The sequence below is a fragment of the Lepidochelys olivacea genome (genome assembly GCF_965140295.1).
Source record: "Lepidochelys olivacea isolate rLepOli2 genome assembly, chromosome: 5".
Lineage (NCBI taxonomy): Eukaryota > Metazoa > Chordata > Testudines > Cheloniidae > Lepidochelys > Lepidochelys olivacea.
The window spans coordinates 100,966,899-100,986,063 of NC_140415.1; the positions used below are offsets into that span (position 1 = coordinate 100,966,899).

Consider the following 19,165-nt stretch of genomic DNA (forward strand, 5'->3'; position numbering starts at 1 on the left):
ATGTTTTATATGAGCAATCTTCTGATTCTCAGTCAGACTCCAACAAAAAAATATCCAAAGGCATCTTTTGTTTGTGACTCAGTCTTTATGAGCTTCAATCCCTTGAGACCTTGGAAAGGAATAAATATATCTGTCTTTTGTACCAGTATCTGGAAAATACAATAAAAACAAACCTAATCCTGTTCTCCAAAAGTCACCCTGTTATAAAAGTGCAGTTTACATTATAAAGGCCCTCATGCTACAGTCCTTACACATACTTAACTTCCAGAGAAGTCAACTGACGCTTTGTGTTCATGAGGACTGCAGGATCAGGTGGTTAAAATGCCAGAGGCCAATCTACACCAGTGTTCCAACAATTGCGACCACCTCTGCACTAGTGGTAGCAATAGCAGCACATTTAGGAAAACAGGCAAATGCACAAAAGGTCAGAAATTTGGGAGACAATTTCAGATGGTATGTAGCAACTACCTGCTGCATAGGAGTAAGTTATTCATATATCACACATGACTAGTAAAAGCAAAGTGGACTCACAACAAACCTTGGTCTGAAAACTCTAAGCTTCTCATAATTTAAGATCTGTATGTACTTTGTCTCGGGTTCACCTCCAGTATAAAAAAAAACCACCAAAAACAAGGCCCTAATCCTTGAAAGTCTTATGCATGTCTGCAACTTTACCTAGCTTGAGTAGTTCCATTGATTTCAAGGGAGCTATTCGCAGAGCCAGATTCCCTGTTTGCACAATTCCATTAGCGTTAGAGTTACGTGAGCAGAGAATCAGAGCCACAGTGCATACAAAAAGAAAAGGAGGACTTGTGGCACCTTAGAGACTAACAAATTTATTAGAGCATAAGCTTTCGTGAGCTGTTAGTTTAGACTAGTTTAGACTAATAAATTTGTTAGTCTCTAAGGTGCCACAAGTCCTCCTTTTCTTTTTGCGGATACAGACTAACACGGCTGCTACTCTGAAACAGTGCATACAGATACACATGTGCTTAAGATTGGAGCCCCAACTGTTAATTACCCAAAACAAAATAAAGAGCCTATGTAATGGTTGCAGAATTTGGCCTCAAGTGATATAAAAGTTTTAGAGTAGTTTCATTGTAATAACTACTGTATATCATTGGAATAAACTACATGAGTTTTCCAGTAATTAGTCTTGAAAACACTTGCTATAATGCATTTCTCTTTCAAAGACATAAAAATAGGTGCAATGCAAGAATATGGTACTGGAAATCTATTTTATTCACTAAAATAATGAAAATAAGCAATCACCACCTTAGATTTATGCACACAATAACACCAAGGCTCGGCTTTAATTACAGTTTCCTCTAAATACCTTAAAAGAAAACACTATGTTAATGTTCTTTAACTGCTATTGCTTCAGACAGAATATAATTCATACTATTAAACACAGCAGACAAACACAAAGGATGAAATCTGCAAGGCTGTGTGCATACTGCAAGGCTTACTACACCAAACTAAGTAAGTAGTACTCTGACAGTAGAAAATTATATTTGAACAACAGCAATGACTGTAAAACATACAAAATGTATTCACTAGGTATACCAGGCTTCTCCTGTTAAGTTCTTAACAAATTTTACAAAAGTGGGTTAGCATTATTATCCTCATTTAACATAGAAACAACCAGTCCTGAAGCTAGGGCTCTGATCTCATGCCCATTGATTTCAGTGCTGGAAGATCAGGGCCTAAACAACTTACCTAAACTCATAAAAACATAGGAACGGTTTAAAAAGTTCACAACTTCTGCATCCCCAGCCTCTTCTCCATTAGCATTTTTCTTCCTATTTTCCACCACAACATCATCACTGGTGCAGCTCCACTAGTGGTAACTACAACAGAAGAAGTGCCGCAGACAGGCTAGGCTGCCAGCCAGCCACCAGCATTTTAGCTACTTGACAGGGTAGTTGCAGAGCAGGGCTAGATAACATGCTGGTTAGAACACCAGCAGTAGTTCTCAGGTTTCCACCATCATTATCAGTGGTGGCCACACTGACAAAAGGCTCCCTAACCCAGCCTTAGGTTCAGTGCAGGCCAAAGCAGTTTCACCTTCAGAGAGAATCCGGGCTTGACTATGTAGATAAAATAATCACAAAGCATGAAAGTTAAGGCAGTATTAGTGTAAATCAACCTCTGGCTGTAATATATCTGCCCTTATTCTTAGAGATAAAATCAATTCCCTCATTCCCACAAATGCAGCCCACTACCTGCTCACCCTAAGTAACTGAAGTGGTCACATTCCCTCTGCTCCCTTTGCCCCTACCCACCAACTTGGGGAGTTTGAGACACTGGATCAACGTAAGCATGGATCCAGAGTCAGCTCCTTCAGCTGGCCGTTTTGGGACTGACACTCAGATCCCACCTGCAATAAATAGGGATGAACACTCTTCTGCCAAGTCCCCTCAAGTAGGGAGAGTATGGGGCTTAAATTATGTGAAGTCTGCATGGACCCGCCATGCTTAGATTAATTTTATATATTAGAGACATGCACCTAAGCAAATTATAGGTTTTGTGTTGTCATTTTCCCTTTGGTGAAATATCACATACAGATTACTCCTGGGGGAATTGTGCCACTGCAGAATGCAGAATTTTGCAGAATTCCCTGTTTCCCCTGCAGAATTTCTGTCACCCACCAGGGGCTGCTGGACTCTGCAAAGCTCAGATCGCAGTGAGCAGAGAGCCCAGCCTGGCAGGACTGCACGCTCTTTGATCCTCATCCTCCCAGGGATGGGAGAGGACCTGGGAGACCCAGCCAGGTCTGGCAAAGAGCGAGGAAGGGCAGGGCCACACCACACCATGTCCCCCAGCGGGACAGTAAAGAAGTTGGGGGGAGCAAAGGTTCTGGGGGTGCTGGTGTCTGGGTTGGGGGCTGCTCTGCAGCTGGGCTCTGGGGGGGGGGGTCTGGGCTCTAGGGGCCCCACACAGCCCCCTCCAACACTCCCCAACGGGAACTGGGTTATTCATAGAATCATAGACTTTAAGGTCAGAAGGGACCATTATGATTGTCTAGTCTGACATCCTGCACAAAACAGGCCACAAAATCTCACCCACCCACTCCTGCAATAAACCTCTCACCTATGTCTGAGCTATTGAAGTCCTCAAATCATGCTTTAAAAACTTCAGGGTGCAGAGAATCCTCCAGCAAGTGACCCGTGCCCCATGCTGCAGAGGAAGGCAAAAAAAAACCACAGGGCCTCTGCCAATCTGCCCTGGAGGAAAATTCCTTCCCGACCCCAAATATGGTGATCAGCTAAGCCCCGAGCATGTGGGCAAGACTCATCAGCCAGACATGCAGGAAAGAATTCTCTGTAGTAACTCAGATCCCACCCCATCGGGCACATCTGCCGCTAATAGTTGAAGATCAATTATTTGCCAGAATTAGGCTATCCCATCATATCATCCCTTCCATAAACTTATCAAGCTTAGTCTTGAAGCCAGATATGCCTTTTGCCCCCACTGCTTCCCTTGGAAGGCTGTTCCAGAACTTCACTCCCCTGATGGTAAGAAACCTTTGTCTAATTTCAAGTCTAAACTTCCTGATGACCAGTTTATATCCATTTGTTCTTGTGTCCACATTAGTACTGAGCTTAAATAATTCTTCTCCCTCCGTGGTATTTATCCCTCTGATATATTTACAGAGAGCAATCATATCTCCCCTCAGCCTTCTTTTGGTTAGGCTAAACAAGCCAAGCCCTTTGAGTCTCCTCTCACAAAGACAGGTTTTCCATTCCTCGGATCATCTTAGTAGCCCTTCTCTGTACTTGTTCCAGTTTGAATTCATCTTTCTTAAACATGGGAGACCAGAACTGCACACAATATTCCAGATGAGGTCTCACCAGTGCCTTGTATAATGATACTAACACCTCCTTATCTCTACTGGAAATATCTCACCTGATGCATCCCAAGACCGCATTGGCTTTTTTCATGGCAATATCGCTTTGGCGGCTCAGTCATCCTGTGATCAACCAGTACTCTGAGGTCATTCTCCTTCTCTGTTACTGCCAAGTGATGCGTCCCCAGTTTATAACTAAAATTCTTGTTATTAATCCCTAAATGCATGACCTTGCACTTTTCACTATTAAGTTTCATCCTATTACTATTACTCCAGTTTACAAGGTCATCCAGATCTTCCTGTATGATACCCCGGTCCTTCTCTGTATTGGCAATACCTCCCAGCTTCATGTCATCCGCAAACTTTATTGCGCATTCCCACTTTGTGCCAAGGTAGTAATAAAAAGATTAAATAAGATAGGGATCGGTTTTGGGACCAGAGGAACTCCACTAGTAACCTCCTTCCAGCCTGACTGTTCACCTTTCAGTGTGACCCGTTGTAGTCTCCCCTTTAACCAGTTCCTTATCCATCTTTCAATTTTCATATTGATCCCCATCTTTTCCAATTTAGGTAATAATTCCCCATGTGGAACCATATCAAATGCCTTACTGAAATCAAGGTAAATTAGATCTACTGCATTTCCTTTGTCTAAAAAAATCTGTTACCTTCTCAAAGAAGGAGATCAGGTTGGTTTGACACAATCTACCTTTTATAAAACCATGTTGTATTTTGTCCCAATTACCATTGACCTCAATGTCCTTAACTTTCTCCTTCAAAATTTTTTCCAAGACCTTGCATACTACAGATGTCAAATAGGCCTGTTACCTGGCTCACTTCCCCCCCCCCCCCTTTCTTAAAAATAGGAACTATGTTAGCAATTCTCCAATCATACGGTACAATCCCCGAGTTTACAGATTCATTAAAAATTCTTGCTAATGGGCTTGCAATTTCGGGTGCCAGTTCTTTTAATATTCTTGGATGAAGATTATCTGGTTATTATAATCCCCCGATTTAGTCCCATTAAGCTGTTCAAGTTTGGCTTCTACCTCAGATGTGGTAATGTCTACCTCCATATCCTCCTTCCCATTTGTCATCCTACCATTATCCTTAAGCTCCTCATTAAAGACTGAGGCAAAGTATTTATTTAGATATTGTTGTAGGGGTTTCTTTAATTCTCTAGTCCTGAAGGAATCTTTTTTGCTGTTGTCTGTACTGACGACATACTTGTTGAGAGGTATTTTGAAATAAATTACCAAAATAATTGAAACTGGACTGATTACATTTTGACAAATTAAATATGCAGAATTTTTAATTTTTTGGTGCAAAATTCTCCCAGGAGTAACAATGTATATAAACCTGTTGCTATCAATTACCTAGTGGGATGCTGGTACAATATACAACCACCTCCCTTCTCTGTTAGCTCTTCCATGCAGTACATTTTCCCTGAGCACTACAGGGCATAAGTGATGTTTACTTGAAGAGTGATGCCCATCTTATTGATACTGTTGACAAGACTGTCTGACCTCCTCTTCCCCTCACAAATCGTATATGTAACCAAGAGAAAAAATTGCTACATTAGAAGAACTGAAAAAAGCAAGCAAAGGAAACCTCCCCACTGATTGATGGGGCCAAAATAATAATAATAAATAATAATCTGTTTTAGGATTCTGCATTCTAGCATTATGGGTTACCATGTGCTTTGTAACTGTTTTTTTAGACTATGATTGAAGTGATACAGGATGTAAAAAGCAATGCTGAATTACATGGACTCTTTGAAACTAACTTGTAAATTGGAGGAGATGGGAAGGATTCCACAGACTTTTGCTAAAGATGACGACAGTTAATAATTATGCAGATGTTCACATCTGTTTACTAGTAAATGATTAAGTGCTCAGAAAGGTGAGGACAATGTTAAAAAAACAAAACAAAAACAACACCACCTCAGTTCACAGGAACACAAATGCTAGCAACAAAGATAAGGGGTCAGATTCTCCAGCAAAGCATGGCTGCCTTGTGGTTCATTGCAGCCACGCTTTGGCCCTAAACCCATCTTAACAAGCCCATGGAAGATTACCATGCAGTCATGGCGACTCCTGTGATATAGACCTGATATAGGGGCTCTTACACCACTCCTCTTCACTGCTGGGGAAGCAGGGATATACAGGGTCTTGGTAGTGGACAGGAGCATGATTGGGACACCCATCCAAAGATCTACATGGTGCAAATGTTTTCAGCCCTAAGGAGCTGTTATGGCTTGGTGTCAGTTAAAACATATGGAGCAGAAGAAAGCTTGGTACATTGACATGTTACACAGGCTTTTCTAAGTCAACTGAAAGCCTCAGGGAACGTATCAGATGTGCTCAGTTCCAACCTTACTGTGACAGAATTCAGATTTCAAAAGATACCGAACATAATCTAGTACCCACAGATCTTTGTCAGGAGAGGCTAGGAATCATCTCTCTTTCTACAATAGATGTCATTCCCCAATCACATCTCAGATCACTGGTGTGGTTAAGAATGTCCTATTAATGTACACTACCAAGCCTGTAGCTAAGATAAGGACTTCCCTTCTCAGAGCTACAAGCTTAATTATCCACCATACAGAAAGGAAAATGTACCAGTCTTCCCAGTGTGCATATATAAAATGCCCTCTATAAAGGGCTAGAGCTAGAAACGCTAGAGCTGAAAAAACAATGGAAACAGTATAAATGTATTTTATTTGAAAAATACTAAGTTAATCAAACTGATTATTCTATAAGTAATTTGGAATGTTATTGTAAATTGATTATTCTATAAATAATATTTGACAAGTTCAGCTGCTAACAGCTAATGAAGCTTCTACTTGAAGTCAAGTTGTAGTGACCTGTGTTACTGCAGCACGAGGGTCTGAGCTCGACCCCTACTTTCACCATGAAGCTTTGATAACTCATGGTGGGCAAAATGAGAACCATGAAACCCTTTGTGAGCATGAATTTGTACAGTATGTTTTATTAAAGACACTTTATACCCAGGTGTTTCACTGACCAAAAGAAGAAGAGGCCTTATAAACAATGAACATACGCACATCAAAATTTTACCAAATATCATTCTAGCTAGGCACTTGTAGGATTCCCTGCAGTGCAGCATGTGAGCACCTTAAAAGTACATCAGACACTAAATAGATTGGACAGTATTTCTCCATGGACAGGTCAAAACAATTACTATTTGTCTGTGCTTGTTTCTAAAACCCTATGAATTAACTACAGTGCACAACAAAGACGGCAATATACCAAAAGAATAACCAGTACTTCATTAAATCCCTTTTGGCTAACAATAGAAGAGCTCCTCACATTGCTCGGTTTAAATAGAAAACTAAAGAATGTGAGTTCTGAATGCAAACGCAACCTTCACAAGGCATTTCAGTTCTGTAAAAGTTACAAGAACTATCTCACCCTAATTATTTATAGCTCTGAGCTATTGGTCTTTTGATTTCCAGCGTGGGAAAGCCAAATCTTAAGCAAAAAGAAAAGGAAGGGAAATTAAAAAAAAAAAATGTTTTACATGTACACCTACACGAGCAACATGAATAAAATTTAATGCTTAGATTCTGTTAAAAATATATCCCTCTGAGTTATGTGGAACTACAACTGCTTTTTTATATAGCACTAAAATAATGTTGCCTTGTCTCTGAATATGTAATATAGATGACGTTTCTGCTAAATCTATGGCATCATCTAAAACTAATTATATTCAAGTCCAAAATCTACATTTTCTTTAAAACTATACAAAACTTCAGTCTTAAAAAAAAACTAGTATTTTTTCCTTTGTTTTTTATTCCGCTATTTGTACTTCAACCCCATAAGAAAAAAGAGCATATTTCAAGGCACCTCTTCAACACAGTGATCTCCCTCTAGTTTTCTACTGTATGTTTAGAAATTTAATTCCTATGATAGCTTGTGTCAAACTGGATCAGACCTATGGTTCATCTAGTCCAGTATCCCATCTGTGACAGTGGCCAGCACCAGATGATTCAGTGAAAGCTGTAAGAACCTTGTAGTAAGCAGATGTGGGATAATCCGCACCCCTCATTAGGTCCCATCCTGGTCTCCAATAGCCAAACTAGCTTGAACCCTGAAGCATGAAACAAAATCCAAGTCTGGTTTTCCATGGCTCCTGAGAAATACCCACTAATCTTTGTGCTTTTCTTTTTCACCATTAAAGGGATTGTTAGATTCAGTTTCCCAGTGCAATAAAACTAAAAATAGTCAATAAAATCTGGCAACAGATAAAACACACATACCCTTATTCATAAAACAATTTGTTGCATTATCATGTTTCTATTAAAAACAAAACAAAACCAGAATCCGAGGTCTTCCATGAAAAGGTTTCCTGTTTCATAGCCAAAACATCTTCTGGAATAGATCTTTTCTTTCTGTTTTTAATAAATTGATTAAATTTGGTTGGACTGACCTTTTTTCCCCTCTAGATCTTTTGTCAGGGAGAAAAACAAAAACAAACAGTCTGGGGATTTCTTTTTGTAAAAGTGTGTGTGTGTGTGTAAAATCTGGATTAGTATGCACTTAATAAGCAATAAACTAATAAAGCCCTAGTCCTGCAAAGAGATACATGCTTATATTTATGCACTGAGTAGCTGGGTTGACTTCTGTGGGACCATTCACAGTGCATAAAGTTAAGCACATGCATGAGTCTTTGCAGAATTGGGGAATGAGGTCCAGATCCTGCAAAGATTTACATACAAGAGTTTGACTTCAATGGGATTCCTTACATATGTAAGGCTAACCACATGAACAAGTCTTTGCAAGATCAGAGCCTAAGTAAATTTCAACTACTTGAAAGCCAGTTTACCACAGGTGAGTGAGAGAAAGACTCTCGGAAGCACATAAATATTGCTTTATTCTTACATAGCATGGGGGGTGGGGGGGAGGTTTTACAGGCTGAGTGGCTGCATAAGAGAGAACCTTCACTCCTGCCTGCAAATCACAGAGCAGATCCCATCCCACCCCTGAATAGGCTGGCACAGAAGGGGCCATAGGCAGAAGAAGCAGAGATTCTAATCAGCATGCACCAAGGTGGATCCACTGACTGTGAACTACCATATGGTGAGTGTAGAAGGGCAGCCATCTTTATTCTGACCCAGAGGCTGAGATCAGCTACGGAGGGACTGCATTGCAGCCTGTCCCTAGGGGTGAGAAGTTGCATTCCTTCCATCCGTCCACCCCTGATTAGTCATCTGGCAAAAGGCAAAGCAATCAGCCACAGTCCATTTTCAAAACTCTATGTAATAGGTGAACTGTGCAAAATTCTTATATTTACACAAATGAAACCGCATTTGTGCGCATGTACCAAATAACCGCTTATGCAAACAAGCCTGTGCACACAAATACAAGAATTTGCACATGCAGGTAATGAACATTACATGCAAATTAAGAACTTTAAACTTATAAAATGAGTGCACCCACCTTTTGCACAATTCCTGTATTCTGTCTCTTTTGGACATTATGACCTATGATGTGTACTTGCTGACAAGAAAGTTGCTTTACAAAAATGGAGATTTGTTTGTTCAGATTAATCCTTATCTTGCAGTTAGGGAATATTTAGATGCTTTAAAAAAAAAAGTACCCTCTAAGTCCCATGCAACTTAGGAGCTTTTTTGAAAATGTTACCCATACCTTTGATTTTTAAAGATTTGTTTGTCAATATGGATTATTATTAAGACCTTTATTGAACTGTTACTACTGAAATGTGCTTTTTAAAATGTTTATGTTATTTAAAATCTAACTAGGCAACTATCAAAAATAAAGCTCACTATTATTGGTTTACATCCTCTTTAGATGGTTTTGATGTTCTTTCAGGAGCTCTAATGCTATTAAACCATTTGTTTATATGGCTACTGTACAACTTCATTGTTTTTATGCCAAATCTTTGACAGCACTTACACCAAAGGATATGCATATTACCATGTATGAGGGGAAACATCAACAGGCCTTACTTTAAGTGCTAACAAATTTTAGTCCACACTGACATTGGATAAACTTCCTTTCTATTCACTCTTGGACATGGAAAAATTTGACAAGAGACACAAAAAACTTTGTCTGGTTATACAAATTAAAAACAGAAGGTTTGACTATGCATGAATAAATTAATAGCTATAGCACCTTTCACAGCTAGAAAGTTATTACCTTAAGGGCCTGATCCAAAGCACATTGATTTCAATGGAAAGTCTCTCGTTGGCTTCAACAGGGTTTGGATCAGACCCTAAAAAAAGCAAACAAACAGAATTTTGAGACAAATTTTTTGCCTCCTTGCAGCTTTGGCTAAGAAAACTGGTTTGGCATGAAAATGGCCAGATTTACGCTGAAGAAAAATTATTTTTTTCCTGTTCTCTGTAACATTACTTTTAAAAGTTACCCCAGTTAAAACTGATGACTGTCCAAATTTTCTTTGGGTCCCTGATAAGTTATTACTGCCCCTTCAAACTTTCTAAAAAGAAATTTCTGTTTTTTTAAAAACTAATGTGTTAGCTACATTGGAGGGGGAGGGGGGAAAGTTTGTAGTTAAGCAAAGTTACTAACAACTCTTGTATCTAATTATAATGGGGGTGTGTACACAAGAACAACAAAATGTCAAATGTTAGGACAGTGTGGCATTTTGTGGACTCATTCCAGTAGCAAGAGATTTCTCATTAAACCCAATTCAGCAAGAGAAAAAAACCGAGTGGCTCTCTGGTATGAGAAGTATAGGGAGTGACAGAAAGTACTGGGGCTAAACCAGCTTGAAGGGAAACTGGCATGAGGTTCTCAGTAGAATTGTGAATACAATCCTGCCCCAGAGATTTGTTACAAAATAAAAAGAAAACTGCAACATTCATTGAGAACCATTCATCTCATACACTGAGAAAGGAAGGTGTCCCACAGAAAACATGGTCTACAATTCTGTAATACAAGATATAGCAAAGTGCATATACACAATAGGGCAGAGTTAAGGGTGTGCTGATAACTCCTACTCTGACATTTCTTGAGTACTTAACTTTGCAGATGTAATGTTCTTGTGATGCAGGTTTTTGGGGGGAGGGGCTTGTATGGAAAAATCTCTCTCTACACTTTTTTTTTTTTTTAAAAGTATCTCTGATGATGGTGGGTGAGTAATAGGGGACAAAGAGGAATACTTACGACTCCAACTTTACCATTTTCCCACATCATTTACCGCAAATTAAAACAATACTCTCAGCATATATGTTGGCCGCTCTACCCCTCCTTAGTATAAAATTAACAACACTAGCTCGGTTTGATGAATAAATTACACCGCAGTCCGACCGTCTGTGGCATATATGTAAAGCGGATTGGGATCGGGAAATGTGCGGCCTGCAGGAGGATGGTATGGTTCTTTGACTCACATTGAAAGGATGAATAGGGAAGGTAGAATGGAATTTCCAGTTCATATCAGGAGGGCAGATGGGGTAGTTCAAGCTTTCTGCCTCAGAGGGAATGGGGGATGGCTGCTGTTTCTGGATTGTAAAGTATATGAAGAAGAAGATGAGATGTGTAGTCTCTTGACCACAGACAGAAGCTGGAATGGGGAAAAGGGCCAAGTCTGTATATGGAGGGTAAGAACTGAAGTGTTAATTCCCCAGCCCAAAATGAGAAGATATAATAGAAGACAGCCTGTGAGCAAGTCTATGCGCTACACAGTGGTGATTTGAGAAGCTATGCAGCTCATGTTCAAAATGTCTATAACCCAGTGTGAGTAGGTATAAAAAATTTTCTGTGTTTCATAGGTTGGTGCTGGGCAAGGATTGAAGGGCAGAGTTAAAGTTGGTTTTGGAACATACAGTACAATATTTCATAAGTGCAGATTTATGTAAGTGATTGTTGAAACTGTGGTTATATTTGAATATACATCTATCTCCCCTTAACTACTTATTTCTATACTTCTAAATGCTGTTACTGAATATTTTTTAGTTAAACTTTAGCTTCTTTGGCCTACATATGTTTAAACTTTGGTGCCAACTAGCCACTAAGGGTAACAAAGGCTTACACAGCTCCTTCTGTACTCAAAATATCTTAAAGCACTTTACGAAGTCATAAGTTAAACACTGGTAGTACAGTGACTGCAGTAGGCAAATAAAACAGCTATTATGCACTCAGTAGCAGCTCCCAATCCTGCAACATGCTCAGCACTTTGTGGGAGCTGTGCAGCACTCCTATCTCCCACTGAAACAAAAAGAAGTTGAAGGACTCAGTGCCCCAAAGGAGCTGATCAAGCACTAAAAGAAGGAATGTTGCTGAACACACCAGGTTCTTCCCTGAATTCTTTGAGAAGCGCCAAGAGACTTAACATCCATTGCTTTTGGTATGATGCGTAACCAGAGAGTGGATATTAGTGTAATGGAGCTGCATGAGATAAGAAGCTATTCGAAGTATATAAACAAACTCTAAACAAACCACCAAAAAGGTACTTTTAAATATGAGAAAAACATAATTCATACATTTCACACAATTTTAAGCATATGCTTAAGTCCCATTTACTTCAATGAGACTTAAGCACAGGCTTAAATGCTTTGCTGTAACAAAGTCACAGACAAAATCCTGCATCAACAAGAAACCAATGGCAAAAATCCCATTGGCTTCAACAGATGAAGGATCATTTCCCAAACATATTGATTCTCCACTGTATTCTGCACTTACCTAATGAGGGGGCATGGGAGAAAAATGTGGGATGGTAGGAATAGGAATCAAAATTAGAGTAAAGAAAAATGTTCCTAAACGCTTTGTAACTACTTGCCACGTATGAGCTTTTTCTGGGGATTTTAATTATAAAAGCAGACTTGGAAAACAATGTTTCTCTATTCAGACCTTTTTCATTAGCTGTATACAGTTCTTCCTGAATTATATTTTTCAGGTGCCCACGACAAAGACATGTGGAGCAAAAAAACCCATGAAAATTGAACGTATTGAGGAAAAATATGTTTGAAAAGTGCCAAAAATGCCCGATCAGCCGCTATGGCTACCAAGTCAGCAGCACATGTATTTTGTGCTGTGAAAATTTCTGTCTAGGTCACAAACTAAAGTTCTTAAAGAAATATATTTATTCAGAATTCTTTTACCATTATGTTAAACTCAAATTCTCTCAACTGCCAATGTTCTTTAAGTTAAGTTTAAGAGAAAAACCCCCTGAAATTCTGCTTTGAATTGAGTCCTTCCTGCATTACTGAAGACCAGCATAAAACATTTACAGACACACAGTTTTTTTTTGTTTCTGAAAAGGAGAACTAGGTTTCTTCACCTCAAGCAACATCCTTTTAAAAGTGACATGAGCCAACTGCTACTGACATTTTTTTAGGAGACCTAATGTGACATATTTATAGATTTTTTGAAGCAGTGATAAGCAGAGCAAATACACATAGGTTTGTTTTTCATATGGTGAAGACGAAAAAACCCCTAAGCATACTCCAGATTGATACTGACTACCTAAATAGTGCATCAGCTGGCTCCAGGAAGCACTGCTGTTTTAGGTAAACCACCCTGTGATACTCCAAGATAGGTCTGCTATATTTATGAGACAGTTTCCTGTTTCAGGACGTTATTCAGCAAATTTAAAGCCTTAAATCCATCTACCACAATTGTCTGGGTCCTTCTCAACTCTTCCAAACACTCAAATAACTAATCAACACAGATTCACACCATAACCCCTATCCTATAAAGATTTATGCATATGCCTAATTTTAAGCATGTGAGTAGTCTCACTGAATTTCAGTTTAAGTTAAGTTTCAGAGGAGCAACTGTGTTAGTCTGTATTCGCAAAAAGAAAAGGAGGACTTGTGGCACCTTAGAGACTAACAAATTTATTTGAGCATAAGCTTTCCTGAGCTACAGCTCACTTCATCGGATGCTTATGCTCAAATAAATTTGTTAGTCTCTAAGGTGCCTCTACGTACTCCAGTTTAAGTTAAATCGGCAGGATCAGGACCTAATTCATGTGAAAGCCTTAATGTCACCAACCCCTGAAATTTAACAAAAAAAATTTATAGACTTATAGGAAGTTTGTAACCTTCTGAAATATATATGAAGATGTATATATATGTAGATTAGACGGTATCTTGTGGGATCTTTTCAAAGAGGACATAATATTTTAGGATCAGACCTCCATGCATATATTAAATCTTACTGCAATCATCATCAGGCTACCAACCTTATAATCTATGCATGCATTAATTAAGGTGTGAGTATATTATTAGTATACATTCTCTTGTTCACTAGAGTATTTTCTCAGCACACTTATTGAAATAATTTCAGATTTATATTAAGCAAAATAAATCATTATTACCTCACTTGTGATTCCCCTACCTAGAAAATCTCTATTAAACAATCTATGTAAATCAACCTTCTATATAGTGTTACATTTTAATGAAGACTTTTGTCCTTTTACCAGAGTGCAACAGCAAAGGTTGAGATTAGGAAGGATAATTTTCTGCTGTGACTACAAAACTGTGAAGTAAAGAGTCAAATTGTTGCTCTCTCCATGTTAGCATGTTTCAAATACCAGGAGGCAAAATTCTGGAAAACACAAATCCTTATACACCTTGAGGTTTTCAATGATCTAGCAGCACTATAGTGTCTATGAGGCACCTAGGGCCTCAACAGGAAGGGGTTTGTGTGCTTGTTTCGTTGGAAGTAGCAGTACAAATTGTAACTTGTGTAAGAGTGTTAATGGGGTATTATTCTTGTTCCAGAGCATTGATTTTACTGTCTGACACAGAACAAGGTAGCTAACCACCTAAACAACTTCCTAGAACCAGGTTACAATCCACCGTGTCAACCACAAGGCAACAGCAGAGACAGATTTTGCACCTGCAAGGATGTCAAATAAACAAACCAGCCTTTGTAACTGAAACAGCAGAACAATTTGCACATTTTCCATCTCCCTTCCCCCGGTTAGCCCGCGCAGGGTTCGGTATCAGTTTGAAAGGCGTGGGGTGGGGAAACTAAGGCTTTGCAGCATTTGATGTCATTACACCACCCCCCCACCTGTTCAAGCCGGATCCACAGCTAGCAATGAAAGGAGTAGGACGGAGCCTCCCCGGCGACATGCAGGGGCCCATGCAACCCCGCTATTGCGCCTCTTCCTCTTCCCCACCAGCAGCCACCCCAGCCCCCTCCCACAGACACCATCCCTCTTCTCCGCCCCGGCTGCCAGCCCCCCAGTGCCCGGACAGCCCCCTGCTGCCCAACCCTCGGGAGCTGCGGTGCCTGTACAGCTCTCCCGGTGCCACCCGCCCCGAGTCAGGGGGCTGCCCGGCGCCACCGCGTCCGCTGCCTACGAGTCCCTCCCCGCCGGCAGCCGGCAGGACCCGGCCCCGGGTCCCTGAAGGAGCAGCCGTCACAGCCCCGCACGGCCCCGGGGGGAGCAGCCAGGCCGGTCCGCAGGGGGCGAGCCGCGCGCACTTGCCTCTGGCCCCGGGGACTCCGCGCTCCAGCCCCGCTGCGCTCCCGCGGTGAGTTCCGGGGCTGCCGGAGCGCCCAGCTCGCCCAGCCGGGGCAGGCTGCCGCCTCCGGCTCGGCTCTGCCGCCCTCTCTCTGCGGGCTGGGCTTCCCCCGCCGGCCCGGCGTGGAGAGGCCGGTCCCGTCCCTGGGCAGCGGCAAGACCCCGCCGTCCTCCTCCTGCTCCGGGCAGGCTGGGTGAAGTTACGCGCCGAGCCGGCCCGGCCTCCCTCCCCTCCAGCCCTGGTGCTCTGCGCGCCTCCCAGACACGGGGCTGCGCCGCCGGCTGAGGCCCCGCCCGGCAGCCTCCCAGGCTCTTCCCCTTCCTCCTCCCCCTGTCTCGCACGGAGCGGCGGGGCTTCATCGCCTCCCCACTTACCCTTCACCAGCCCGCAGGGGGAGCGGGGCTGGTTTGCGGAGGCCAGGCTGCGCGGGGCAGGGTGTGCCTGCCCCGGCGCCAGCCAGCACGGCCGCAGCTGCGCCCAGACCGGGGGGGAAGGTTCCGCGAGGTCCCCGCACCTGTGGCCTTGAAGGAAGGAATGTTTGGGGGAGCGCGGGGCACGTTACTGGGAGGAGATACACGCAGCAGGTGCGTGACTTCACAGGATCAAGGCTCCAGTGGCAGGTGTTTAACACAAAACTCTCCTCCCTGCATCAGGCAGCGATGTAGAATATGGCACCTCCTCCAGGCTCTTTGTTGTCTCCACCTCTTGGCTCTTACCTTATGCTTAGATTGTAAGCTCTTTGGGGGCAGGGAATTGTCTTTTCCTTCCGTGTTTGTACAGCCACTAGTACAAATACAGGACTCTTAGGTGTCCCAGTCGTACAAATATTGACAAATATAACTGAAAATGCAATGGGATATTTCATATATGTTAGGCCCTTGGGGTCTGTTCATATTACAGTATGATCTAGCGCAGTGGTACAGAAACTCTTCTAGTCACACTCCCCCCCCCCCGTTGCGCCCCATTGCCACCCTTACAGCTGCACGGCTGGTGGTGATGGCACTACCTTCAGAACTGGGCGGCCAGAGAGCAGCGGCTGCTGGGTGGGCTGTTCATGTTGCTTGTGGCACGGTAGGACTGTTTTTTTTTTTTTAATCCTGCTCTCCTCCCTGCAATGCTCACTCTATTTTTATTCCGCTCCACCTATTACGGCAGCGGGTCCCACAGGACTCGCAGGATCCCAGTTTCTTTATGCCCCCCGAGAGAAGCTCTTATGTCCCCCCCAGGGGGTACACCCCCCCCAGTTTGCACACTACTGATTTTAGTGCATTGACAATGGGACTGGAATCCAGGAACTCATGGCCCCTGAGACAATGACTCATATTAATGGCTTTGGGGAAGCCATTTAACCTCTCTGTTCACCCATTAGAGCTAGTAATGCAACGAATTGAGGATTAATTAGTGTTTGTGCAACATTAATTAACGTTGGTGTCAAAACCATTATAGACGTGCAACATTATAAAATGCTCACATACAGTAATACAAATAGTAAATAATTATTAGTTTATTTTCAGAAGGAAGAACTATACTTCTGCCCATGATTTCATGACCCCCCTGTAAAACCAGATTAAAACTCTATACTTGTGTGAGTGTTTGCTGTATGGGCTATGTTCCCAAACTAGAGAAGTTCAGGAGCCATTCTAGATTTCTTTCATTCCCAAAGCAAGGGAATGTCCCTCAAAATTAATAGCATACGTATATTCTGAGGTGATACCTTCAAAGAAAGCTACTTTTTGTGGGAAGAGTATTCAGCCAAGAGGCACACCCTGAAGCATAATGAGCTCAAGCAAAGCTGGGGCTCGCAGAAAAGTCATTCAGGTGAGCCCTATCCACTCTTACAAGGCCCAAATTCCATCCATAAACTTCTCCACCACATCCTTCACCTATCTCAAATGATTCTGCTATACCACATAGGGGTATCCATTTGGGAGACAGAAAAGGCACTGGAGGAAGCAAAAAGGCAATGCCCAGCATGATGCATGTATGAAGGAAGTTAAAGAAACAATGTATGAAGATTTCCTATTGAATAGGATCCGTGGGGTGGGAGGAGCTTGCACCAACCAGTGCTGTGATCAAGGAAACATCTTGATTACTTAGGGGGCTCAGCTTATCACGACAAAATGAGATATTGTGTCATGTCACTGGAGCATGAACAATGAATGTTATACTACCCTTTGAGCCCATCTCTGATGGGGTAAGCAACCATAATTCAGGAAGCTCTAGGAAGAAGATCTCTCTCGGGAGGTTTGGGTCCATTTTTATTCCTTGTTGAGTGGACCCATACTCAGCCCGCACAGACTAGATAATGATATCTTAGTATTTACTACTGTAAATTAGTGACATCAGATATGCTGACTCATGTATGTGGAATTACAGAAAGTGCAAAGGTAACTATTACAAAGTATGTTTGTGTTGAAGACCTTGTATCATTTCAAAGTCCTGCTTTCATTTCTGGTTGTTCCTTTCATTTGGGTCTTTATCTTCAGTAACGCTCACAGTGACAGGTAAGAGAGAGAAGTGCAGCCTAGGTTTATCCAGTGGACTAGATATCCAGTTCAAAGACGGTTGCTTCCTTAGGTCAGTCTAGGAAGATAGGTGGCAGGGACAGCTATTGGCGCTAGCTTCTGGGCCTCTTGGCTCCCCTTGTTTCCTGTAGAGGCAGTGAAGCCTACCGTGCTTCTCCTGTTCGTAATACCACTGTCCTCAAAACACCATGGAGAGGAAGAAGAGCTGCCAGCTGCTTGCCCTGCACCCCTCCTTTTGCAGTCCCCTCAGAGTGGCGAATTTGCTTCATATTCCACTAGAAGTCTGCAGTATTACCAACACCAAGCATTCAAAAATCACGAGTCAAATCACCAAAACATCATCATGAGACTAGGTTAAAGAAATAATTTTACATAACTTATTTTCTTTGTGAGCCACTAGGATGCACTCACTCCACATTTACAAGCTTTACTCCCCAACAGAAGGCTAGGATATTACTTTGTTTAAATAAAGCTGAGATGAATGCAGTCTTTTTATTCCAGTAACTGGTGCTGTAAAAAAAACCCGCCACCCATGATCAAAAGAACTCTTGATAACATCGTAGGAGACTGGGACAGGGGAAGCAGGGCAGACAACTCTTCCTGCTTGTGGCGCTCTAGAGAATCATCCTGTAGTAGGAGGAAGAAACTGATGTGATCCTGCCTGCCTCAGCAAGAGTGAGGGGGAACTCAGGCATCTGGAGGATGCCTTTCACCCCCACATGGCTGCATTGTTTGCAGGGATTAACAGTGCTTAGGATCCCTTTTCCCAGAAAGCAGGGAATAGTAGGGGTGAAGCCCCTTCCTTTCCACCCCATTAATGCAGCATTTGGGTAGGTATCCTCCATTCAGGGAGCCCTGGAGTGACATCCCATTCCCCACAGGAACAGCCATGATGTTGCTTTTTGCTGATACCAGTGGAAATCCTAGGGCACTCTCTTTCAGGAGGCAGGGGTGCTATTCTTAGTTTGGCACAAGAGGCTCTAAACCCCTGAAAAAAATTTTAATGTTTAAAAAGTTATTCTATAGTGCATTTCCATGCCAGATTTCACCCTTCAACACTCAGCTGTATGACTCTTCCCAAAGCCTTTTTATTTTTAAATAATGGAAAATTATTTTACCTCACTTGCCTCATACTAAAAAATATCTGAACCATTTCCCCTCAAACTTTCAAAAATATTAACCTGTATGTGTGCTATGTTAATTTTATGTCATTCTAATGTTTAATCAAAGTGTTGTGCAGTACTAAGTCAAATGTTTTACAGAAATCTAAGTATATTACATCAACACTATTACCTTTATCAACCAAAC

General features: G+C 41.9%; 1 protein-coding gene across 7 annotated transcripts in view; it reads right to left on the reverse strand.

Annotated features, from left to right (window-relative positions):
• PIP5K1B (phosphatidylinositol-4-phosphate 5-kinase type 1 beta) overlaps positions 1-15,818 on the reverse strand; it is a 167,491-nt gene extending 151,673 nt beyond the window's left edge. For 3 of the 7 annotated variants that reach the window (XM_084628256.1, XM_084628251.1, XM_084628255.1), the window contains exons 1-2: positions 15,296-15,599; positions 10,030-10,105 (exon numbers count right to left, since the gene is read on the reverse strand). The gene's annotated coding sequence lies outside the window, so the exon portion shown is untranslated. Of the gene's footprint in view, positions 1-10,029; positions 10,106-15,295; positions 15,600-15,706 lie in introns of those variants that run through there. The other 4 variants (XM_084628253.1, XM_084628257.1, XM_084628254.1 and 1 more) reach the window with 4 other exon arrangements.
• Positions 15,819-19,165: the final 3,347 nt, after the last annotated feature.